General features: G+C 42.8%; 2 long non-coding RNA genes across 2 annotated transcripts in view; one reads left to right on the plus strand and one right to left on the minus strand.

Moving 5' to 3' along the window:
- Window positions 1–20200: 20200 nt before the first annotated feature.
- Window positions 20201–25651, minus strand: part of LOC117937368 — an 18000-nt gene continuing 12549 nt past the window's right edge. Inside the window, exon 3 of the long non-coding RNA XR_004655135.1 lies at window positions 20201–20212. This is a non-coding gene — a long non-coding RNA (uncharacterized LOC117937368). The remainder of the gene's footprint in view (window positions 20213–25651) is intronic.
- Window positions 23008–25651, plus strand: part of LOC117937367 — a 16562-nt gene continuing 13918 nt past the window's right edge. Inside the window, exon 1 of the long non-coding RNA XR_004655134.1 lies at window positions 23008–23159. This is a non-coding gene — a long non-coding RNA (uncharacterized LOC117937367). The remainder of the gene's footprint in view (window positions 23160–25651) is intronic.

Here is a 25651-nt window from a genome sequence, read left to right on the forward strand (position 1 = left end):
ATCTGAGGACTATGGTTCCGTTTATATAACATTTGAAAATACAATCATATTTAACCCTCGGGTGGTCTTCCCTTTCGGGACCCTCTCATATGCCTCGGGTCAAACTGACCCGTGACTTTTGGAGTTTTAAAAACAATTCTGAAATAACATTTTACTTCATAATCTATTAACAAATATGGTCTTTATCTCAGTTTAAAAGAGCTGAGATGACTTGTCTGTTAAGGGAATGCATCAGTCTCTACTAGAACTCAATTACAAATGAAAGTTGGGTTCGTTTCTTGTCATAAGGTTATACTTCATGTTAAAAATCACTATGGAAAAAACCCAAGTGTCATTTCCAGATTAATGTTCTGAATTGAGTCTGGAATACATGTTTATCACAGACACATTGATTTTCAGGTAGAAAAATGTAACTCGTACCATCTTTCTTTTTGTAAAATTTCGAAATGGGTCAATTTGACCCGAATACCGTACAAGGGTTAAAAACAACATTGGTATAGGAAAACAGGTCAATTTGACAAAATGAAACAGTTAACGCAATTCAATAAAAAATAAAACAAAACAAAAAGACACTACTCCAAATAGATCTATTTTAAAGCGCCCATGTTCTGCTCATATTCAGGATCATGATTGTATTTTCAGGTTGTACCAGACTAGGTTTACAAATGATGTAACAAAAAGCCTTATAACAGACTCTAATTTAGTATTAAATAGTTAAATTCCCTCGAGTTAATATGTCTCAAGGGATTTTTTAAAACCATACTGAGCTTTTAGTTTGATAGTCTTTGGGAGAAGACTTTGCTCTGTACCCGACTGAACGCTGAATTGATTTGTTAAATCTAGCTCTTACTGCATGCCTCGTTAGATAATGATGTTTATCACAGGCTGTGGGGGGGTATTGTACATGGTTTTTGAATCAATGTTATGAAGTGCATTGAATTCTCAGGCATAATGGCCCATAATGGGCCCATGACCCACATTTTCTCTAAGGCATCTTGCATAAAGAAACCTGAGGGCTAAGATTGATATCATGGTCGTGGTGAGGCTCGATAGCCATGGCACCGTTTCATAATGCATAGAGGACTTGTTTGGGTGCTGGGGAGAGAAAGAAAAGGACAAAAGGGAGAGGATGAGCCAAAGAAAACTGTAATTAAGTCTTTTCTCTCATTCTGGCTGCGAACACTGGAGAGAGCAAATAAAAAGGAGAACATCTATGACAATCAATGGCTTCTTAAGGTCTTATTCCTCTTGCTGCAAAAAATAAAGCCCATCACTTTTTCTTCAGTTTTTTGTTACTGGGTGTCATTGTCTTATTTGTGCTTTTACTGCACGTTAAAGGAGGAAGAATCAGTTTGAGCATTTAGGTTTATATTTTATTTTATTTTATAAAAAGGCTTCATCATTGCCGGCTACGCTGCTCCGTTTGGTGCCTTCCCAGCGTTTCATACTTCTGTTTGGATTCTCTGTGTGTGAGAGTAGCCCTGGGTCATGTGAAGATCCTACAAGTGCTGGTAGTGTGTGTAAACTATCTGCATTCACACTGTAATCATTATTTTAGCAATTACTGGGTAATGTGATTACTTCTTTCAGTAACCTGAGACTAAGGGATTATGATTTAAAATCTATTAATTACAATATACAGCAACTTTTTTTGATGGATTCACTGGCAAATGCATAAAAAGTAGCTTGGGGCCTGGTTGGCTCAGTTGGTAGAGCAGGCGCACATTTGAACAGGTTTATGCCTCTAAGACGAGGTCCGGGGGTCGAGTCCGACCTGTGACTCTTTCCTGCATGTCTGCCCCCCCTCTCACCCCTTTCTCACCTAGCTGTCCTGTCCAATAAAGGTGAAAAAGACCCCAAAATTATAGAAATGAAAAAAAGAGAAATGTATCTTAGCAGTGAACCAAGAAAAAAATGATGTCCCAACTCCACAGCTCCTATCAGCTCTAATGAATTTAGCATCTTTTAGCTCAGTTGGCCTGTTTCAGTATTTGGTGTGACATAAAAATGGACATGGATTGTATTGGGGGAAAAATTGCTGTGTAGTTGCGGAGGCCCTCATGGGAACTAGGTAATTGGAAGTATTGTAATGATGTAATGAGTTACTTCTGCTGCTTAGCAACTTGTAAAGGAATGTAACTATCTTAAAACTTACAATTTTCAGCGTTTAGCTTGCAAGCTCAAAGTTTGTTGTTTCCCATAGCGAGTGTGGAAGAGCTCTACAGGTCAAGTTATATGCAGGAATGTGCCTAATTTTGACCGGGGGTGTGCAAAAGTACAAGAATATGTGCTATTGGAAAGATGGCAGAGATACTTCTATTACTTCTATTTTAAGTATATATAATATAATGGTCTATTGGTGAAGTAGGAATTATCCCTTTGGGGGGGGGGGTACATTCGCCCCTCATCCCATGTATCCTCCTCAGATAATTTGCACCCTGAGGATGACCGTGCTGTCTCCAGCTTCGCTTCAACCAGTCACTAGCCTGAAATCAAACTTCTTAACAACCTGACTTCCCTAGGTCTTCCATCAGTCCCCATCCCAGTTATACCAGAACTGGGATGGGGACTGATTCTGAAACCGCTCTGAATCACTGCCAGGGTGCAATTATTCCCTCATCCACTGCACCTGGTTAGTTAGTACGCAAAAAGCTTGGCGCAGCATGGTGCTCGTCATTTTTATCCATCTAGTAAATATTCAGAGCCTTGGGAGGATTTTTTTATTATTAAAGGCATGAACAGGGATGCAGTCATACCTCCTTTGCAGCATTTCTCTTTTTTTTTGGCAGTAGTCATCCCAATATGGAAGTTGGCAGATCACCGTGTGGGCAAAGCACACACCTGCCTGACAACTTGTCTTAGCACTTAGGCTGCTTGTCACCCCACAGTCTCTCCGTCTAGTTATAAAGAAGCTCTGAGCAACCCATGTTGGTAGCGCATTGTGGTTGTTTTAACACCCTGGATATAGTTCTATCATTGAAGACATAGTGGGATAACTCCAGCAGGCTGAATGTTGTCACATTACTGGTTAGTTTGTAGATTTGTGGTGCATTTTGTATACAGCAGAATGAGATATGCTCAGTGTTGTGTACTGTTCGCTAATGTAAAAAGCAGATTGAAGCAGATAATTGGAATGCATTTAGCAGAAGAAATACAAGACCACCACATCAACTGTTCAAACATTGTGGAAAGTAGAGGGACAGAAAGCTCAGGCTTCAAGCTAAATGAGATGCCAGGTAGATGTGAAAAAGAAATAATAATCCATGTAATAAAAGACATACTTTGGGAAACTCCTGGCACAGGAAATGGCCAGAATGCTGGCCAATGAACGGCAGTCACTTGAGGTGCGACAACCCAACACATGCTCACTCCCATCTCGTAAAATACAGACGCTAGGTCACTGACCTCGCCTTTGACGTTGTTATTGACGCTAACATGGCCTTGGTCTGGACTATTGGCGTCCCTTTTGGTGCTGTTAGGTTAAGGAAAAGGTCGCGGGTGGGCTTTCGGTTCCGTGACATGCGGCAGTAATGGGACGGATAAGGACACACGCGGGATTCAACCCCAGCTCTCCTGGGTGAAAGTCCTAAGTTTGACCCATCCACCCCCTCAACCAACCTTGCTGCGAGGAATTTCCCCATTACATACTACTCGCTAAACGGATATCCAGCCAGGGACATTCTTCAGATGTCCCTGAGGGACATCTGAAGAATTTCCATTGACAATGGAACAATCCCGGACATGGAACGTCAAGAATGTAGAAAGACTCACCAACCACAAGCTTTTCCTTTATATGACAGCTGCACAGCTTACTGAGGCTATGGTACCATTTGATAAAATGCAGAAGAGATAGAAAACCAACAACAATATTACCTGCATGTCAGGATTTGGTATAAATACCACAGCAAACCACTATTTCCACAAAATGACTCATTTGATGTTGTTGGAACATCAAGACGGGTAAAAGACGGACTGGGACTGAGTTTTATGACCTCTGACACAAAACGACTGAGATGTTGGGGGAGCCCATGTCTACCAAGACTCTCAGGAGTTCATTCCAATCTTGTAAATTAGTCTGCGACATTGGAATCGCTTGAAAAGTCGTTTGGTGTAAGGTCAGCGTAAGAGATGCAAAATGAAAACAAAGAGACCTAAAAACAGCTACCAAGACCCAAAGCACAATGCCTACCCCAGGGGGTGTGCCGGGGTTTAAAGCCAGTTAGACAAAGTGACCAAACAGTGGAATTACAACTTGTGTGACCGTCACCTGATGCCATGAGGGACAAAAAAGACTTCCCATGGAGCGCTAAACCAGAAGTAGCTGGTGCGCCTGCTTTACACGTGGCAGTTGAGCTTTTTTGGCTTCATGCGCAAACTCCAACGCTATATTCAGGTTTTTATTATACATACATGCCACAAACCGACAAAGGGATAGGACTATAAAGAGACATACATGACTACAAAGAGATGCAGACTATGAAAAGACAAAAATTGAATGTAAAAAGATTCAAGCCGACTACAAAGACACGCTACATTAAAAATCAAATGCCTGCAAAACATAAACTATTCATTTTGATCTGTTTGGTGAGGCTATACATGTCTGTACCCAAGGGTCTATTGTCTCATACCCTTTGGATCTGGATGTGCCTAAAGCAAGTCTTCAAAGATCTGGGATGCATTATCTAATCACTTTTTTCCATATGCTCAAGTGGAGAAGCAGAGGGACACAAAGCTCCTTGAGGCTGTGATTTCCTCCACACCACTGACTGTGATCGCCTGTGACATGAAGCTTTCTAAGGAGACAATAAAGTGCGGGGGAGATGCATCACGAAAATGGGGATGTGGGTTTAAGTGAAGGCAAGGGAGAGCGGAGAGATGAGGAAAAAGTAATAATGGAGGTGATTTGGGTGCCAGTAGGTGTCCTCATTCAACAGAGAGAGGATTCAGCCTGCAACAGCCATTACAGGATCAGATCAGTGTTACAACACCCTGGAGCCTTACACTCAAACTGCTGCTAAACCCATTCACTATTCAAGGTGCACTTAGAGCGATTTCTGTGTGATTTACACAGAAATCATGTCCCATAAATTTGGCCCAGCTCTAATCTGATGGGTACAAGTATTTGTTCTGCTTTAGAAATTGGACCTACAGCACACAAACTAAGATCTGTAAATCAAATGTCTCTCTTTCAAGGACAAAACCCAGATGCAGGGGGGAGGCAAAAATGTGTCCAATCACAGGCTCAAATACAAGTGTGCCTGCTTTATTATTTTCATTCTTCTTTTAAAGATTTTTTTTTCCTACATTTATTACAGTTGATAGGCATGAGAGGGGGAGAGAGAGAGAGGGGACGACATGCAGCAAAGGGCCGCAGGTCGGACCCCAACCCGGACCGCTGCAGGACTCCGCCAACGTGGGTCAAACGCTCGGGTGAGCCAGAGGCCGCCCCAAGTGGGCCTACTTGATAATCAGGGTTTCCGCGGGGTCTTAAAAAGTAAATTAAAATGTCTAAGATTTCAAAATGAACAATGTAGGCCTTAAAAAGTCTTAGCATCGCTGACATATTGTGTTCTAGATCTAAATTATTCAACAGATCCTAGTTTTCCTAAGTCAATGTAACACTACATCTAATGCCAACCCGTAAAATACGGTCGCTGTCTGCGTCTGATGTGAAAAAGCCTTTGGCGTGTGTGTAGAACGTACCGGGGAGAGCAGCATCTAGACGGGGTTTAGAGAGTAGTATGTAGGGGGGAAATTCTTTGTAGGGATGTTTTTTGTCAGAACACCACTATGGCTAATCCTGCCTGGGACTGACCAAAGCTGGAGAAAGAGTTGTCTAGCTGATGGGATCTTAGCGAGCTACTGAGCATGTGCAGCTCCCAACAAAGCTAGTAAAGAAGTGAGAGTCCCACTCTGGAGCTAAAACAGAGACCTAAACACACAGGGTGAAAACCATGGAAACGTATTCTGGTACAACCTCAAAATACAATTTAACCTAAAAATTTGCCTAATATGGGACCTTTGATGCACCTTTATCTACTTTATAAGGAGCCATCTTTGCCTTATTTGGCCCATTTTATTCATAAAGGAAATAAGAGTACAGCGCTGTGGTAAAAAAGGCTCCCTGCTGTGCTAGTAAAAGAAACTCAGCGGAGATCAAATGCCTTTGCACTCTCTGTAAGAGAAACCAAAGCAGCATCTGGGCTAACAGCATGTGAGTTTGCTGAGTAAAGATGTGATGTGAGATCCACCACAGCTGTAGCCCTGGAAGACGTGGCCCTTGCAACGATGATCCCTATCATCCCAAGGTCAGGGCGCGTTTTCACATCATTATCACTCCTTTGTCATCCTTTTCTCTCTCGCCGACTCCCAGAGGAAGTCCCGGCTGCTGCCAGTAGGCAGGGGACGAAAGAGGAGGGGGAGGCGGGCTTGTGTCGGTATACCGCCACAGTGAACTTTAGTGACGGTCTGACAGGCTCAAAAAACACAGAGGTCACCTGGGTGGTGCGTCATGCCCGAGTCGAGACCAACCGTGACCTCATCAGGGAGAGACGGGGCAGCTGAAAGTGAAGGTTGCTATGGAACAACAGTCCGGAGCAAAAAGACGGTGACAATGTAGTGAGACTGCTAAGTCGTAGTTTTATACGAGGTACAGGGAAAGCCATGGCAAACCTGTTGAAGCCCATGGTGAAACGTGTTGCTGCAACAAATAATCAACAAAAATATGTAGGATAGAAAATCATAATCTGGCTCATTGTGTCAAACGTATGTACAGGAAAGGTGGCTAATCACACTGAATGCCTTAGTCATGGTTCTGTATAGGCCAATGTCAGTCTGGTCCAGAACCAAAATATCTCAGATGTAATATAGAATATTTCTTAACTAACTAGTGGTTGGCAACATAAAACAGTGCTTTCAAGATGAGAGCGGAGTTCACCATGCTGCAAAAACAAAATTCTTTCACCCAGGAAATACTTGTTTGTTCCTCGGAAGTGTTTTAATCATAATCTGTGATCGCCACGGCCCCTGAAAGGAGCGTCACCTGACCTCACAGTCATCTATTGGCGGCTAAATAACCACCGCTGGTAGCCGGCGTCCCGGAGCTCTGTAGCAGCTGAATACAAGGAACTGCTGCTCAGACTGTGTCGTTGCATCGGTGTTTGCTACATCCTGTTACAGCGCTTTACTTAGTTTAAAATACTGCTATTTTAGGAATAAAATATACAGTCCATTGGTGAAGTAGCATTGATCACTTTGAGGGTGGGGATACATCTTGTCTCCACCGGGGATTCGAATAACCATTTTTTTTAGTCTCGAGTTTGGCGAAGCAGCCGTCGCCATCTTGGCTTGAACATGATTTTATGACGAGAGGCTGAAGAGAATGACCAAATGCTGAACAAGACATCTTTAAGTCACCAAAAATGTTCCAATTACCTTTTTTTAATAACAAATGAAACCCATGGTGAGAGGGTTGAGGTTTAATGTTAGCTACAGTCATATTATTCATTCAAAAATTCCTAAATAGTGAATGGTTATTAAAACATAGACTTAATAAATAAAAAGGGACACTAAGTTTAGCTGGGTTGACCCTGTCGAGTCTGTCTGGGCCCACCAAATTACAAAGTATTTACCCACGCAATTACTTTTCATTAGAAGTGGATGTTGGGTGCCCAGATAGCTCAGTTGGTAGGGAGGGCGCCCATATGTAGAGGTCGACTCCTCTACGCAATGGGCCCAGGTTCAACTGCGATCTGCGGCCCTTTGCTGCTTGTCATTCCCCTTCTTCCCCCCCCTTTCATGTCTGTAAAAGCCTAAGAATGCCACAAAAAATACATTAAGAAGTATGGATGTTGTTTTTTTACCAGGACTGTTTCTCGTCAACAGCCTTCATTAGAGCGTGTATCAGACAGGTTTTTTGTGTCTCTATCAGTCATGGGATGCTCTGTGCTGTACTTAATAACCCCTACAGGGATGCTAAGCCCGCCAATTCCTCAGCCTGACACTCTAACAGCCGCCTAAATTGGGACTGCATGATGTGTTAAGAGATAATACTTTGTCCAAAGGTAGGCGGGCATTGCTCCCCCACTTCATTTTATGAATTATGTTATGATCAGGATGGAAGTAGGGCAGCATAGCTGAAACTGTGTCAAGACGGCACCTATGACTGCTGTAATACATAACGTGGCCACGCGTTGACACAAAACATACATTTTGTCTTTTAAAAGGCAGATTTTCTTTAGGAGAGAGAAGAAGATTTACAAGTTGTGACAGACAAAAACAATGCAGTTTAATTGCTTTAGACTTAGAGCTTTAGGCCATCATTGGGCACCAAAGCCAGAGGAGATCATTGTTTTAGGATGGTCAGCGAGGACACCCCCCGTGCATGACCGTGCATCCTTTCTGTTCACTTTGGCGGCTCATTGTGTAAGAGATCTCACAGTAGTACCCCCTCCACAATTTTGCTTTACAAAACTCATTATTCACAACATGTGGTATATTTGCAGTCTAATATAATAATATTGCTCACAATCAGTTATTTCTGAAAAAGCTTCGTGCAACTCCATGATAATAACCACATCAGAAGCATTAAAGTGCTTCAGTCCTCCAATTTGGATTTGGGCACGTGGATTCTGAGGATCTTGAAGTCTCATCTAGTTTTACTTCCTGTGTTTTCCCTCTCTTGTGATTACCTGATGTCCTCCACCTGTCTCCCAGCCCTAATGTCACCTGCCTCTTGTTACCTCGTAACAGTCTTTGGTGTTCCCCTTGTCCTGGGTTGTCCATTGTAGTTTTCTTTCCGTTTGGATTGCATGTGTCTGAGTCTTCCTGTGTAGCCTCAGTTTTCCTGGTTCCCCTGATTCTTGTTTTGACTTTGTTTTCATTCTGAATTCACTTTTGCCTGCTGTATCCAGGACTCCTTTTGTTTTGTATTGTACATCAATAAAAAGCATAACAAAGTGAATTTCAGTTTTGACAGGAAGACAACACAAGGGTTATTTGTGATTGCACACCGATTATTTCTTGTTGCCTACATGTTTGTCTACTGTTAACCATGTGTATAATATTCTGTGAATGTCTAGCTTTATAGCTAGAGGGATTTTGTGTGAAGCCTTGTCTGTCTACCCACCTGAGCCGCCCCTGCATTGTATAGGGTTTTGGTATGATCCAATTACAGGAATGAGCTGCAGGTGTATGTGATCTAGCAGGGCGAGCTGGAGGTGTATATGATCTAGCAGGGCGAGCTGCAGGTGTATATGATCTAGCAGGGCGAGCTGGAGGTGTATATGATCTAGCAGGGCGAGCTGCAGGTGTATATAATCTAGCATGGCGAGCTGCAGGTGTATATGATCTAGCAGGGCAAGCTGCAGCTGTATATGATCTAGCAGCATCTTTTGTTTAGGGGGACAGCTTGAGGAGACACCTGAGGCAGCAGGACATGAGTGTGTTTGATTCCCCTAAGCGTGGTGACTAGATTTAAGGTCAATTTAATGAACAATTGTATTCTAAAATTATGGGATAGTTTTTTTGACTCCTCAGTCAATTGACCTTCTTATCTTAGAAGTGTCTTCCTCCCATCTCTATTTTGCCTTCTTGGTTCATCTGACTCATTCCGACTGCTCACGACTACGCAGCAACACCTACCTATACAACATGAAATGAACACGGCCCCTTGACTCAACATCTGTGGCAGGTTCATGGAATCACCAAAAATTTCGTGATGGGCCCACTGAAGAATTCTGAGAAATAAACTCAATCTCTTAAATTGAGGAAAAGTTCGGGGGTGGGCTTATCAATCCGTAACACGTGGGTAGAATGGTACAAATGGATGAAGGTAAAAGAAGAAAGCCACTTTGGAAACATTACACCCGGGACACGTCCCCGGTCTCCTGGGTGAAAGTCCAGTGTTTTTTAAAAGTCGTCAAGGACAGAAAGTTCAAAAATCCCAGACATTTCAAAATAATAAGTTATTAAGCTGCAATTGCAATATCACTATACCGTGAAGCCGAGGTATTTTTGCTGACCGTCATCATACCGCCTGAATCTCACACACAGGCTCATGTCTGTGTTCATGTGTCATGTAATCCTGTTGTGTTCGCTGAGCAAAGACCGATCAGAAGCTCCAGGTTCTGGTCTGTGTCGCGGTTGCGTCAGATTTGGCTGCATTAAATTCACTCCCTGCCTGTGTCTTATTACTGATTCAGAAGATAGGGTTAGAGGGCGTCTGCTGGCTGAATGGAGATATCACCCTCTTGTCAGAGTTAAAACAGAATATCATATTACTGCTTTAGTCTCCGTCCTCCACACTCTGTTCATCTGCTGCTTTCTCTTTCATGTAAGAGGTTTTTTTAACATACGTATTTTGTATTCTTGACGGACTCTCTCATGTTTACTTGTTAAACACTCTGTAAAGTTCATATGATTCAATAAATACATTGCATCTAGATTAAGTAATCTATAGCTATAGTTTAGTATACATAATACTGTCAATGACTGTTAGGCTATGACCCAGAAAACAGACACACCCACTCAGAGAAACAGTTTACAGTGTTGGAATGTGCGGCGTGGTTGAGTTACTTCAGGTTGGGACCGAAGTTAGAGGGAGGCAGACAGGGGTCACGCCAGGGCAGAACTGAGACTCGGAGTAGGTAGTCAGTGAGAGTCCAGTCTAGACTCACCAAGGGGTCCAGATAAGAGAGTAACAAGAGCAATGCAGCAACATCTGCAATGCAACGGCATCTGCAAAAGTTTGGGCACCCTGCAGAGTTTCTAGCATGCACCCCCCCTTGGCAAAGCTGAGACCTGACAGTGTCATATATTGTTCTCAATCATGGTCTGGAAAGACCAGATGATGCCAATCTTAAGGTTTTAAATCCACAGACTCATCCGACCCCCCCAACAATCAGCACCATGGCTTCTTCTAAGGAGTTGTCTAGAAAACTGAAACTGAAAATAGTCTACGCTCACATAGCAGGAAAAGGCTAGAAGAAGATAGCAAAGCGTTTTAGATGCCAAACTCCTCTGTTTGGAATGTAATTAAGAAATGACCGTCATCAGGAACAGTGGAAGTTAATGCAAGATCTGGAACACCAAGAAAATTATCAGACAGAACCGCTCGCAGGATTGGGAGAAAAGCAAGTCCAGACCTACGTTTGACTGCCCGATCCATCCAGGAAGACCTGGAGACACTGAAGTTGGTACACCAGTCCACTATAAAGAGATACTCGTACAAACTAAACTTCGTGGAAGAGTCATCTGAAGAAAAAGTCTTCTACATCCTCACCACAAAGATCTGCGTTTGAAGTTTACAAATAAACATATGGACAAGCCTGATGCATTGTGGGAACAAGTTCTGGGGAACGATGAGGTTAAAATTGAACTTTTTGGCCGCAATGAGCAAAGGTACGTTCAGAGAAGAAAGGGTACAGAATTTAAGGAAAAGAACACCTAACACGTTAAGCATGTGGGGGGGGGGGGGGGGGGGGGGGGGGGGGGGGGGGGGGGGGGGGGGGGGGGGGGGGTGTCAAACATGCTTTGGGGTTGTATTGCAGCCAGTTGCAAAGGGAACATTTCGGTAGAAGGAGAAATGGATTTAATAAAATATCAGCACATTTTGGACGCTAACCTGATGGCATCTGTGAAAAAGCTGAAGTTAAAGAGAGGATGGCTTCTACAAATAGATAATGATCCTAAACACACCTCAAAATCCCCGGTGGATTACATCAAGAGGCGTAAACTGAAGGTTTTGCCATGGCCTTCACAATCTCCTGACCTCAACACAATGTAAAATCCATGGCTAGACCTTAAAAGAGCAGCGTGTGACAGAGAGCCCAGAAATCTCAAAGAACTGGAAGACTTTTGGAAGGAAGAATGGGCGAAGATACCTCAAACAAGAATCAAAGACTCTTGGCTGGCTACAAGAAGAAGGGGGGGTACAAGGCATTAACTCTGCAGGGTCCCAAACTTTTGCAGACAACATTTTTCTGTTTTTTTATTTTGAAAGTGTGAATGACGGACTAAATTTAACTTTTTGTGACATATTATACAAATGTCCAATCCATCATTTGATGGCTTTTGGAGATTTTTCCATCTTTTCTCAGCTTCTTTATGCACATTAATACAAATTTTTACCTGGGGTGCCCAAGCTTCCGAGCCCCACTGTAAATTAAATTATATCTTACGTTTAACTTAAAAAAGCAGAAAGTATTAATCATTCTAATATTTAAGATCAAAGGAATGTGTGTTGATGGATAATCACAGACACAGTCAAAGTGGAGTCAGAATATTTCTAAACAATTAAATAAAACACCAAAAATTCAATATAATTTAGTTGAAAGGAACCCAAATGTTCTGATATAGAAACTTTGAACTTGGGTCACATTTGACCGAGGACATGTTCAGTTTCAACAAGTGTTGACTTGGCTAATACGTTCCAGCATTTCCTTATCATAATCACGTTTCCTCTAATAACAACATAGATTTCTAGGAGACAGGGACGTTGCTCTGAACACCCACTCACTGTGCATAGACTCTTTCTGTCCAACACCTAAACGAGACAACTCCAGACATATTGACTGGAGCTGTCGAAAAGTATCCTGGGAAGTGTAGGAAATGACTAACTGATGGAGACAAAAAGCACATTCTCCAAAAGCCCTGGATGTCAGTACTTACGGAGTAATGATTCTAGCAGTGTCTGATTATCCAAAGGGTTTTATTTGCACTTGAATCCACCGCACATCTTTGCATATCCTGAACCCCCACTAATCGAGTTATTGAAGAAAGAGAACCTTTTCGTCTGTCTAGAAATCCCCTTAAGACTAAAAACACTTTGTGGTGAGTAGCAACTAACTTGACAGTAGATTGTTACATCTCCTGATGGGATGTGAGTTCTCAGCAAAATGACAGGCCAGAGCAACTTGGCTGCCTCGGAACAATAAAGACCCCAATCTCCAGCTCAACACGCTGATGACAAGAGTGATAAGCGTCACCTTTGAAAGCAAACCTGCCGTCTTTATAGACCCAAAGACATGAAAATTGATAGGGCCCGCAGGCTGTTTTCCTTGAGTAAACCCTGCAGTTGATAAAATAGACGGAGTGGTCTTAAAGGATTTATCTTTGGGTTCTTCCCTCACAATGACACGTCTGAACTGCAATGAACATTTCCTTTTTTTCCCCTCTGCACAGTTTGGAGAGTAATCGCTCCCATGAAACGAACAAAAAAGCAAACAGATCTATTTCCTGTGGCGGTCGCTGCTGTGATGCCTGTCTGCTTTGTTGACAGCCAGAGGATTAGACAAGCTCTCATTTTCAATACAGTACCCTGCCGATTTCTCAAACATCCATGAGCACACTCGCAGAGCCGTCATGACCATGCTTAGCTAACAGGCCGGGTGGACGTCTTAGAACCGAAATCGGAGGAGATTTTTTCAAAATGTTAACAGGCTGCTCTGTCTTTGTCTTTAGAGTTTCTGGTTGTGTAAGAAAGATAGGTAACTGAGTCTTTTGATATTTTGAATTGACATTTAATTTCATTTGTTTAAAAGGTTCAAAAAGTTGTCCTCCAAAGAGTAAGTTCAAAGACAAAAGGCACTACACCTTAAGGACAGGTAAAACCTGTTGGGGGATTAACTTTCTTGCAGAGAGAGAGAGAGAGAGAGAGAGAGAGAAGAGTGACACCACTCGCTTGTCTGTGTTTAGTACATAGACTGTAAATATTAATGGACAACGCAGACATCTGCGAAGTGCTGCAAATGCAGAAGTGTCAGGATGTCTCAATCATGACTTGGCTGGGGGGGGTGTGTGTGGTTGATTGTGTTTTGTTTCTCTCTGGTAAATTGGGTAGGGCTGGCTCACTCTCCTGACTGATTAGCACACCTGATTCATATCAGCTCTCTCTGTGTTGCTTTATATAGACCTGCAGTTCTCCTCAGTCTTTGCCGGATTGTCACGTCGTATTCATGTGGAGAGGACGTTGGTTTTTGTTACTTTACCTGCCTGCTACGCCAAGAAGGACATTCTGCCTGCTTCTACTGCCTGATGTCTAGCCTGCCACCCAGTTGTATTACTGGTCCTGACTACACTGCAATAAACTTGGTAAAAATACCTTCCGTCTTTGTCTGCTTCTGGGTCCTGTTGAACCATATCTGACAAGAAGTACCTTAAACCTGCATTCTATCTGAATTTCTGCAGGGGGGACTCCTTGAACCTGCATTATCCCTGATCTCCTGCAGGGGGAGACTCCTTAAACCGCCATGTCTCCTTCCAGGCGACGTTGGAAGCTCAAATCCCCATCGAGCGAAACAGAAGAGGGAAGTAGTGGGCCCAACAGCTAAACAATGCACTGAAAGTCAATATGAAACTGTTAAGCTGAGGGCAGCTGAAGATTTGGTTGATAATTCAAGCTCTTTCAAATTGTCATTTCCAAACGTAATTAAAACTATTTCAGTTTAATGATGTGCTCTTACATAGCAATGTACCACTCCAGTCTTAATGTTAGGCTAGGTTAACAGAGTCGTAACTCCGGCTCTGTGCTTAGAAGAAAGAAATTGGATTGATATTGATCCTCTCATCTTCCTCTCAGTAGGAAGGTAATTTTACATTTTCTAAAAGATATTGAACAATTTATTTAAAGACAGCTCAATGTTGAGATGTGCATTGTACTACACCCTGTACACGTCCCAGTCAACGCAGTGTTCATATTTGCTATTGTACTTTTTCTTCGTGTCAGAATCCCTCTCCTGACTTCATGTATAATTCATGGGTTAACAGTCAAATATGGATGGCGCATACAGTTACCACTTATAAATATGCTTTAATCAAGTGTAAATAATAAATAAATGACATTTTAAAGCGATTTAACCACCCGACAATTTTCTTTTCCTTGTTCCACTGATGCAAAAAATAGACTATAAAGTTGATCCACCATGGCTCAGACAGTTTTAAACACTACTGACCACTGGTCTCTGCTATGACACCTGTCAGCGTTTTACCAATTGGCTTTGGGTGTCAAAACACATTATTGGACCGTGATAAAAACAGTTTGTAGTGGTAAAACATAGTGCTGCTCACACAATCTGATGGGTCCCAGAATATGGGGTAACAGCCTCAGAAATGACCACAGACTAGAGGCGACATCTGTGTCCCGGTGTCAGGCGACTAGCCACCAGTAAAGGTCGAGACTGTTTCCCATGTTTTAGTAGAGAGGATGCTTTGGGTAGCGGGTGCAAAATGCCAGCCGTTCCACTGGCGGAAGGCTGGCTAAAAGGAGCAGATATCGACATAAAGGTACTCTCAGTCTGGTATAAAGTACTATACTTCCTGTCCTTTCAGTGCAGATGCTTTACTGCTTGCTCTATCCCGTGGTTGCATTTTTATGCTGATGTTATTGCTTTTCTGTTTTATGAAACTACGAGCAGCGACTCCTGGGTACTTATGAATCAATGGGACTTTAGATTTTAGTAGTCCATTGGCACATTTTAATATTTGTATGACTTCAGTACTACGCGCTGCCTACAAATAGCACAAGCCTTTACAACAGTGATAGGAAACATGGTATTTAAGTAAAAGTTAGCTTAAGTTGATTTACTGTATTTAGTGGAATGACTACTACAAACCTATAGAGACAATTGTGGTTCTGGAAAACCAAATGGACTTTTTAGAACAAAACTTGGAAGTTAATTGACCAAGTGGGAATGACACGACTTTTACCATCAGCTGACAGGGATTGGACCGGAGTCCCAGTTGCCGTGCATCGGTACAGAGGTTCTTCCAGAGACTGTGTCATGGTACCCGGCACCCCAGAGACTCATGCTCTGTGTTCTGTTGGCAGCTTGGCCGACTCGGGACCCTGCTAAAGTTGTCCCTTGGCTGGACTAGCTGACTTGTGGCCCATCTCTGCTCTTCAGCCTTTAATTACTAAAATAAACTCAAGAGCACAACTCTTCTCCGACAGGTCACCGCAGGGGTTCTCTTTCTTTGTCCTCCTTTCTTGGCCGCACCTATTTCGCATCCACCTTTTAACAAGCACGTCATTAGATCCTGAGGCCAATCATGAACTGTTGGGGTGGGGGGAGGTGTGGTCCAGGCAATCACAACTGCTACATATAATCCTGATTCCCAGTCCAACAAACATTAAAAAAACACAGCAGATCCCAATACTATGCATGTATTAACTGTTTCAACACGCAACACATGTACTACGAATACCAAATGAAAAATACACTGCTAAGGCTCAAACTGGACAAGTAACGGAAACATGCAACTTTGGGAATAAAATGAAAAGTACAGTAACAGCCCCACTGTCACACAGCAGGGTAAGGACAGAGTAACTCCAAAAAGTAAAAGGCCCCAGCTGGGGGAAGCCAACGTGTCTGCTGGTTTCATTAAAAACCAGTGATGGTGCTGGCAGTGTGCCAGAGCCAGTGGTGGGGTTATACAGAGGAATTAATTCCATCACATGCAACTTTATTATCTTGACGTTTTCTCTTTCTTTTCATTTGCCTCTCTACTCCCTGGGTTTCTCTGAGGATTCGGTGTACCCTCTCCAATGTATGTCATTCAAGTTTTATTCAAGAAAGTCAAGATAAAAATAAAAAATATGATAAACTTTGAAGATGTGGTTCACCAGTAGTATTATAACAGGGTTTACCAAAGAGGAACACATGGGGGTCAAACATGAATTCCCCTACTAGTTCTACACCTTATATTTCTACACAGCTTCTCGGGGTATTTCATCTTTCTACACAATAGCAAGACTAAAAGAAAAGAAGTGACTCCAACATCTCCTCTTATTGTCTTATCTGTTGTGAGGCAGATGGCGAGCGATTTGAAATCGTGAGGACGACATGCTAGGAGAAACAGGACAGAAATGGTCTATTGAGATTTGACAATCTTTCTTCTTCTGCATTAATTATACTTTATATTTTTATATTTTGTGTTGACACTGTAAAGGTTTTGCTTCAATCTCGTTGCACAGGTACTGCACCGTGTATAATGACAGTAAAGTCTTTCTATTCTAGTCACATTTACACTGCAATGGCGCAGGATTGGGAGCAACCCGGGGTTTAGTGTCCTGCCCAAGGACACTTTAACATGTAGGCTGCAGGGCCAGGGATCAAACTACCAACCCTCCGATTGGTTGACAACCGCTCTAACACCTAAGCCCCAGCAGCCCCAGCAGCTCTGTAAAGTGAAACAAATCAAAAATGGATGAGGCAGGGGAAGGACATGCAGAGTGTGACGAACAGGACGTTGAAGAGAGCGAAGGGGTTAAGTTCAAAAGAACAGGACAGAGAGATTGAAGAATGAAACAAAAGAGGGGAAACGGGGGACATGGAGGTGGTCTAGCATGGCAGGGGATGACAGTATGCATTAGGTGCACAGAGGGAAACGTAAGGGGTCACATTTCAAAGCTGTTCACCCACAAGACACGTGACACATGGCTGTGTCAAACTGCCTCAGCTTCTCCCGTTAATTGGCCACTCTATAGCTGCAGAGCAAATTTGACAGGAAAGCTCCTGAATTGGACAAAAAAAAGGGGGGGGGGGGGTGTTGATTTGGTTTAGCATCAACGTTCTTTTATACATTTTTTATCGCTGTAAAATTCAATAAAACATCCATATTTGAAGAAAGTAGTCAGTTATTTATTTTTGTGAAGAGCAATCAGTTTTATTTTCAAAAATGGGTCAAATGTGGTTAAGGGTTTCCACCGTTTTCTATCGTCCTTGTTGTGGTATGTAGCCAGTCACATGTCATTTGTCCTGTTGTGTGACCTTGAGATTCCTGCCTCCGACCCATTCAATGGAGGGACATTTTTTTTATAGAAAGTAGTACTTCTAGAAAGTATTTCCAATAAAAACTTGAAACGTTTGTGTTGAAAAAAACAACTACATATGGAATTCAGCGTAAGTTCTTAAAGGAATAACTTCCGATCCCTCCTAGTTTATCAGCTGCTCAATGTATTAACTTTTCAGTTTAAACCAATCAGATTCAGCGTGCATTTCACAAACCAATCACAGCATGACATCCCTGGTTTGAATCTGGTCTCTTCTCTGCGGTCGTCAGTTGTCATTTCAGGACAAGTGTGCGACCCCCCCCCCCCTCCTCCCCTTCAACAACCGGTCTCACCCATGATACCGTCGGGTGACCGCCCCCCCCCCCCCCCCCCTTGGCACTTTTGGTTTGGCCCCCTGTGATCCTTCTTCACCACCACCAGTGACTAGACTCCATAGGCAGGTATGTCTGGGTTTTGCTCGCCCTTTAAAAACGTCTAATCTCCAAAGACTTACATATTTTGGTTGTGTAATTCACAATAAGTCTTTTCATAATAATGGAGTCTCTCCTGGTTGAACTATTATGTCGTGGGTCAGATTGACATGTACTGTTGAGAATCCCTCACATAATCAGTAATTCCGCCTACACTTATTGGAGATACGATTTCATCATTTTGTAAACCCCTTATTTTTTCACTACTCGTCCCTGGGTAAGTGTGTATTTCCTGCAATGTTCACCCCGACCTGGGCCTTGCACTACGAAGAAAGTTCAACATATTCAGCATAAGTTGCAAAAAGTTGGCTATTTCTCTTTCTGTGTTGCCTTTAGTCTGGAGTATGCCAGTGGACATTTTAATGTTTGCGGTTGGCCATAAGCCGTAAAACACGCCACCTTTAAGTGAAGGCAATCATGGCTAGATTTGGGAAACCCTGACGATGACAATCGGTTCCATAGTAACCTTGGTTCCATGAGTGGAGAGACTAACTCCCCAGGGCAACGCAGCTCCAACACCGATCCAATCAATGTACAGTGTTCTGGTTTGGGGGTTTTATTGGGGTTATTTTTACCGTCTTGCCTCCTTGTGTTTGGGTCTTGGTTTTGTCCCCGGTCTTGTGTGGTTTTCTCGGTCTTGTGATTCCCCGGTACGTGTCTGTTTGTTCTGCTTCCTGTTTAATGTTGTTAGTCTGGTTTCCTGTTCTGTCTCGTCTCGCCCAGCTTGACTTTTTCCTGTCTGATTGTCCTGCCCCGCCCTAATGTGAATCACCCGATGTCTCACCTGTTCCCCATTACCTCAGTACCCCAACCCCTGTGGTCCCTGTGTCTCTTGTTAGATCCTTTCTGTTCTCCCGCCTGTCGACACCTCATCTTTGTGCCCGCTCCTGTAAGTCTCCTCGTGGCGTTTTGCCAGTTTGCTGTCTCCTGTGAGTTTTCCAGCCCACGTGCTTTGGCTTTTTGTTCTTCCCTGCTTCCTGTGCTTTTTGTGCTTTTTGGATTCTGTTGCTGCCTTGTTTTTGTACAATAAACCCTTTTTACCTTCCTACTTGCTACTCTGTGTTTGGGTCCTCCTTCCGCTCCCACAACAGTACAGTACCGATTTGTATCAGTGAACCATGCTTGCCTGGGCCTTTATGCCCTGGCATGGGCCATGTATGTTAAAGTGATTCAATTCAATTTTAAATACAGCATCAAATCATACCTCAAGACACTTTACGGATAGTTTTATTTTTTTATTTAACCAGGAAGTCCCTTGAGATGGAAATCTCTTTTTCGAGGGAGACCTGGCCAAGACGGCACACGGATTACAAAAAAATCACACAGAGGAAAGGAACAGGTCACATGTGGCAGCTGCAATTTTGAATCACATGGCTTTTTAACATGGCCTTAAATTAATTTAATGGGACTAGATTCCTTAGATGGAGCAAGTTTTTCAAGTTATTCCAAGACCATGGAGCGCAGAAAGAGAAGGCTTTTTTCCCCCCTCTTAGTAGAAAGAAAAGTAGGTCTTGATTACACTCTATTTACAAAGGCTCAATAATTGTAGTAACCCCCCCCCAAGAGCAAGCAACTAGTGTGACTGTGGCAAGAAAAACCTTCTTCTAGGAAGAAACCTGGGACAGACCCAGGCTCTTGGTAGGCGGAGTCTGGTGGGGCCAGTTGGGGGGTGATTAAGAGTGGCAACAAAGATAAAGGAACAGTGTCTAAAAAATAGTAGTCGTAGTAGTCAGTGTCATAGCAGAGCACTGCAGGGTGTTACAGGGTGTAGTGTGTCATAGGTGGACGTAGCGGGACGCAGCAGGACGCTGCAGGGCATCACATAGCGTAGCAGGGGGTGTAGCAGGACCACGGAGACAGCTGCAACCAAGACCTTGTTACCATCTTAATCCAAGGAAATATGCTGGGCGAAAAGAAAACACAAGGACTCTCGGGCGTAAACTCCCCAGAACTAGGTTCCTAACAGGTAGTGTGACCAAACGGCATCTTTTGCCGGACACGTCCACTTTTTATGTACTGTCTGGGGCGTCCTGGGGGGTTTATACATTTAGGAAAATGTCCTGTTTTTGCTGTTTTTCATGGGACCAATGAACGTGTACTTAAACTGACTGAACACTACGGTACTTTGTTGCGTGATGTAATTCCCCAGAGGCTGCCTTGTGTCAAAATCATATGGACACTAAAAAACCTTATCCTAGTAGACTGAAAAGGTTTTAGCAGATATTTAGTTGAAGCTGACACAGAACAGGTCATATTTAGGAAAATGTTTTATTACGTAAGTTATTTTTATACCATTGAGGCATTATAAATCATGTTCATTAACCTCTGAGAAGCCTGTCAGAATTTGTGTCTTGAGGCCGGCCGAGTGTCCTCTTTTTTTGGAAATCAAAACATGGTCACCGTAGTAACAAGCATTTCTGGGACGGGATGCACACAAATGGAAAGGGAGAGGAGAGAGCAGCTCAGTGTTTCAAAGGAAGGAAGTCCCCCGGCGGTGGTGAACTACAACAGGATAACTAAGAGATACATACATGATATCCACATCAACTGCCACAGTGGTTCTCTCTCTCTCTCTCTGCGGAGAGAGAGAGAGAGAACTCGGGTTGTTAGGCTTATGAAGCCATATAGCCCAAAAGGTATTATGTCTGACATCCACTTGGTCCAATGCATGCTGACTGGATGCAGGTCTGGATTTCCCAGCTTAAACCCTTTGGACACGCTGGTTTGTCAAGTTATCTGGAATCTCCAACTGGAATTATGCGGCACATTTATTTATGCATAAATTGAACTGGTTTACCCTCATAACTAACTCTGAGTTCTTACATTCCTACCACAAGCGGAGAAACATAGGATAATGCACGTGGGGATGAAAAGAGTGCATCCAGGTATTCCTCATGTGGATACAACATATCCCAACATATCCAGTCCGGTGCTTCATTTCTTAATTGTAGAGCTGTTGATCGTTTGTGTCTAAGGCTGCAGGTGTGCATGTGTGTTACTTACAGCTAAAACAGCTCCAGACAAAAGTCGGTGTAGAAAGCAGCCGGGGTTTGTTTGTGTTTGGCCACACAGGGAGGCGTCTGTGGCCCGATCGTGCTTACACCTTTTCCCTCTTTATTTAGTTAGACGCCTGATTGGGCGCACCTGCATGTCTGCCAAGCGGCACTGCTGAGAGCTGTTTTAGTTCTGCTGTCCAGTTTCTCTGTGTGTGTGTGTGTGTGTGTGTGTGTGTGTGTGTGTGTGTGTGTGTTACACTGGAGGGTTTGTGTGCATTGTGTCCACTGTGGATTTAGTTTTCAGCTAAGCAGAACACGCCAGCTCAGTACAACATTGTGTAACAGAACAATAATTTGACTCAGGTGACGTGTGTGTGTGTGTGTATTCACTGAACACAGATTGCTTGAAATTGATTTTTTACAACTGACAGAGCACAAATTGGGGTAACACTGGCTTCACTGTGATTGGAAGCACACGAGCACTCAGGGTACAGCTCATTCGGGCCGGCGCGGTCCCACTCCCAACGCCTGGTCAGGGGCCTTTGGCGGTTATTATTGACGCCTTCAGCGTCATTTTTACACGCGCTTGGTCTGGATTCCTGGCCTCACTTTCTGACGCTCTGTGTTGGCACGTATGTTTAACGGAACAAGAAATGACATGTGGTGGTGATGGTGCAGTGGATACGACTGTTCCCTGTGCCTTCCACATGTATGTTGCATGAATATCCATATATGAATATCCATATATGAATATCCATTCATCCATTTCCATCCGTCCAGCTCACAGAAAAGTGTTTTTGTCCATTGTGGTTGGTTTTCAAGACTATGAACAAAAGTGCAAATGAAAGCAGCAACCTTACAAATAGCTTAATACTCAATTGATACTTGATAAAATAATACTTAATTTTTAAGTACCGGTTTGCTAAAAAGCTGACCGTAAAAGTTTGGCCCAGTTGAAACTATCAGAGATTAGTTATAGATGTCTAACCGTGAAATAGTTGCATGGTGGTTGGAATGTGTGTGTGTGTGTGTGTGTGTGTGTGTGTGTGTGTGTATTTGTCTCACATGGCCGGACCATTGCATTAATTTATTTTTTGCCATTGCATGCATAACAATCCCTGTTAAAGTTGCCAATTGCAATAATAAATAATAGTAAAATAAATAAAAGAAGAACTAAATCAACACCCAACATTTTTTTTTATTAACACTGGTCCATTGTAGGTCTCCGTCTCGCAGACCTGGTGGTTCAGGTGAATCAGCTGCTGCCGTGGTCCTGCTGACGCCCCCCCACTGCTCCACCTGTTAGTTCTAGACATAGTTCTATTACTTGTAATGTCATTAGAAGTGCCACCATGTTTAAAGCCAACTGCTATAATTATTATGAATCCTACTTCTCTATATCTGTATCAGTGTCTCTGTGTCCCAAACCGCAGCGGCAGATGGCCGCCCCCCTAGGGACTGGGTCTGTCTGAGGTTCCTGTCTGTAAAAAGTACTTTTTTCCCCTCCCCTCACCACTGTTGCACCAAATGCTTGTTCATGGGAAATTGATAGGACTCTATCAATTATAGAGTATGGTCTAGACCTACTCTAGCTGTAAGGAGTCTTAAGGTAACTCCTATTGTGATTTGACACTTTCAAATAAATTGAAATGTACTATGTGTTACGTTGAAGAGGTCAGTTTTAAGGACCAACCTAGGAAAGGATATTTTTCTCAGGAGATGATGTAAATCAGAGCTAAAATTAGAGTAAATAGTAGCCTGACAGGCCAGACCCACATCAAGATGTTAGATCTAGGAACTCACCATTGGCAGGGCTCAATCCGAGGGGCGGGATCAACAGTTGTCTTTCAAATTCCCTCTGAACGCAATAGGATAGCGCTCCACCCAACCAGAGCAACGCTGGTTGATAGACTCAACTTTAACCTTCAAACACATCTTGGTTTTTAAGAATGACTTCAGAGCTTAACTCCAAGTCTTCCCGAGGCGATTGGACAGGCTGTCCCCCAGCCGCCATCTTCTATGTTTTATTTAGCAGATAACTTTGCATCATTTGCACAACTGTCTGATACCTGCAGGCAAGACACTTTGTCCATCCTCAGATACGTAGTTTCCCTGAGACAACCACCGACGACGTGTTACTGGCTCTGCATCCATCACGCAAGGGCTTGATATCGGTCACTATGACAAATTGGTGGGCATGAAACGGGCTCCTGTGGACAAAATTCAAACAGGATTTAAATGTCTCACTGTCAAACGATGTATGGGATTCCATTTTCAGGCTCGTAAATTCCACATCTCTCTGTGCACGTCAGTGCCTGTTAAGGGTTAAGGTGGTGCATAGGGCTCATGGATCTGAAGTCAAATGATCTCATGTGTTGATCCCCAGTGTGACAAATGTAAGAGACTGAGAAGAACAGCAGTTACCCTTGAAGCTACACTTAAGAAACAAAAATAATAAAATTAAAAAATCAGATTTTATAAGCGATGGATTTGTGATCAAAACCAAGCCTGTTAATTATGCGTAGCTCGCTTTTGCAATATGACTGTTAAAATAATAGTCACTTTAAAGGTTGACCCCCTCAGTTTCACCCATTAAAGACATGTTCCCAACCAGGCAGCGTGTAAGCACACAGTCACAGCTTAGACGCAAATAAACGCAAATGTGCAGCACGCAACTGGAATGGAGCATATTTGCGAAAATTCTAAAATTTCAACTTGAGCGAGAGATTCGTGTGATGCATCACGGATGCCTGTACGACGTGTTACGTTTAGATGTCCTCTAGTTAACCCTTGTGTTGTCTTCCCGCCAAAATTGAAAATCAACACTTTTGTGGTCCTTTTTATCGATGTTTTTAACTGTTTCTAATGTTTTTGTCCCTTTTTTCAACACTTTTGATGCTTTTTTCCAATGTTTGCCAATTTTTTTTCGACATTTTCAATATGCGTAACACTAACTTATTACTTTTAGTCTTAAATAGTTTGGAATTTATGGTCAATGAACTGCATTTATAAATTATACCTAATGTTTGAGTTAGAAAAGCAGAAATTAGGAAATATTTAGACAAAAATTAAAGAAAAGTATGTTGATGGATAATCGCAAACCGGAATATGTCAACTTTTCCTCAATACTATTTCAAAACCCCTTTTTTAAAATACTATAAAATGGAATAAGACCGCCCCCCCAAAAAAAATGACCCTTCAAAATCACCCCAAAGAGCGTTGTGTGGAATCAATCATGTTATTTTGGGTAATCCCAATTGGATCAATTTGACCAGAGGACAACATGAGGGTTAAATCAGAAATTGAGGAACAATTATTGTAGCTGTCTGTGAGCACTCAGAGCGATATTGTAACTTATATTTGCATAGAGACCAGACAAAAAAAGAGCTTTCTTGTTGAAAAGTAAGCGGGTAGATTGGACTACGTGGTAAGATCTGAAATGATTTTCATATTGTTTTGTTGAAGGAGAAGCTATACCTGTTAGCATAGACCTGAGCAATCCGAACGCCATTCAGATAACAAGGCGTTGTCATCATACAACAATGCACTCCACAATCGGTTTGTCTCTTTACACAGAAAACAGTTCTGGTCCTGCTTTTCAAACTCTTGTCCATCATGCTTTCACATGTCCTTGTATCTTAGATGGCATTTAGATCAAATGCCAGTCAGACATGTTGAACACAAGTATACACAGTATGTCCTTCGCCATACACCAGCAGAGTAATCAATAGCTGCAGGGGATGCGTGCACACAGTATGCAGTTTACAGCTGTGTTAGCATTGATTCGGCATGTTTTCATGTAACAAGTATCAGGAAAGCTGGAACCAGACCCACTTTCTGTGCCTCATGTAAGGGACCTATTTCCGGCAAGACACATTTAAGAGTCAGGAGCCCCGGGAGGGAATGGGAACACTTGTGCTGACACTGTGATACCATGTGACTTCTGGCTCTGTTATTGAGGCTACTTAGCTCCATCTCGGCACTATGCACTATTTATACACCTTTCATCTGTAATGAAAAAAGAGGCAGTGTAGGAAATGGATATTCTCCCTTTTGCATGTGGAATTCTCAGATGGCAAGTCGGCCTCTTACTGGAAGTCATGTGGATAACCGGCATAGATATCTGCCCTTATATTTTAATGAGAAGCTTTAAACATGCACCGCTATAATTTGCAGAGGAGAGAGAGAGAGTGGACAATTTGTGGCAAAAGACCCCAGGTTGGATTAGAAACACGGGTAGTCTAAATTAACAGCGGTTGATTTGCTGCAGGAGGCCAAATGTCCGTCACATTCCACTTTCTTCATGTTGGCGTTCTAAACTCAGGTCAATTTATTTGATCTCCCCAGGTCTCTGCAGGGTAAATCCAGACAGCTAGCTAGACTATCTGTCCAAT

The sequence above is a fragment of the Etheostoma cragini genome, chromosome 21 (genome assembly GCF_013103735.1).
Source record: "Etheostoma cragini isolate CJK2018 chromosome 21, CSU_Ecrag_1.0, whole genome shotgun sequence".
NCBI lineage: Eukaryota > Metazoa > Chordata > Actinopteri > Perciformes > Percidae > Etheostoma > Etheostoma cragini.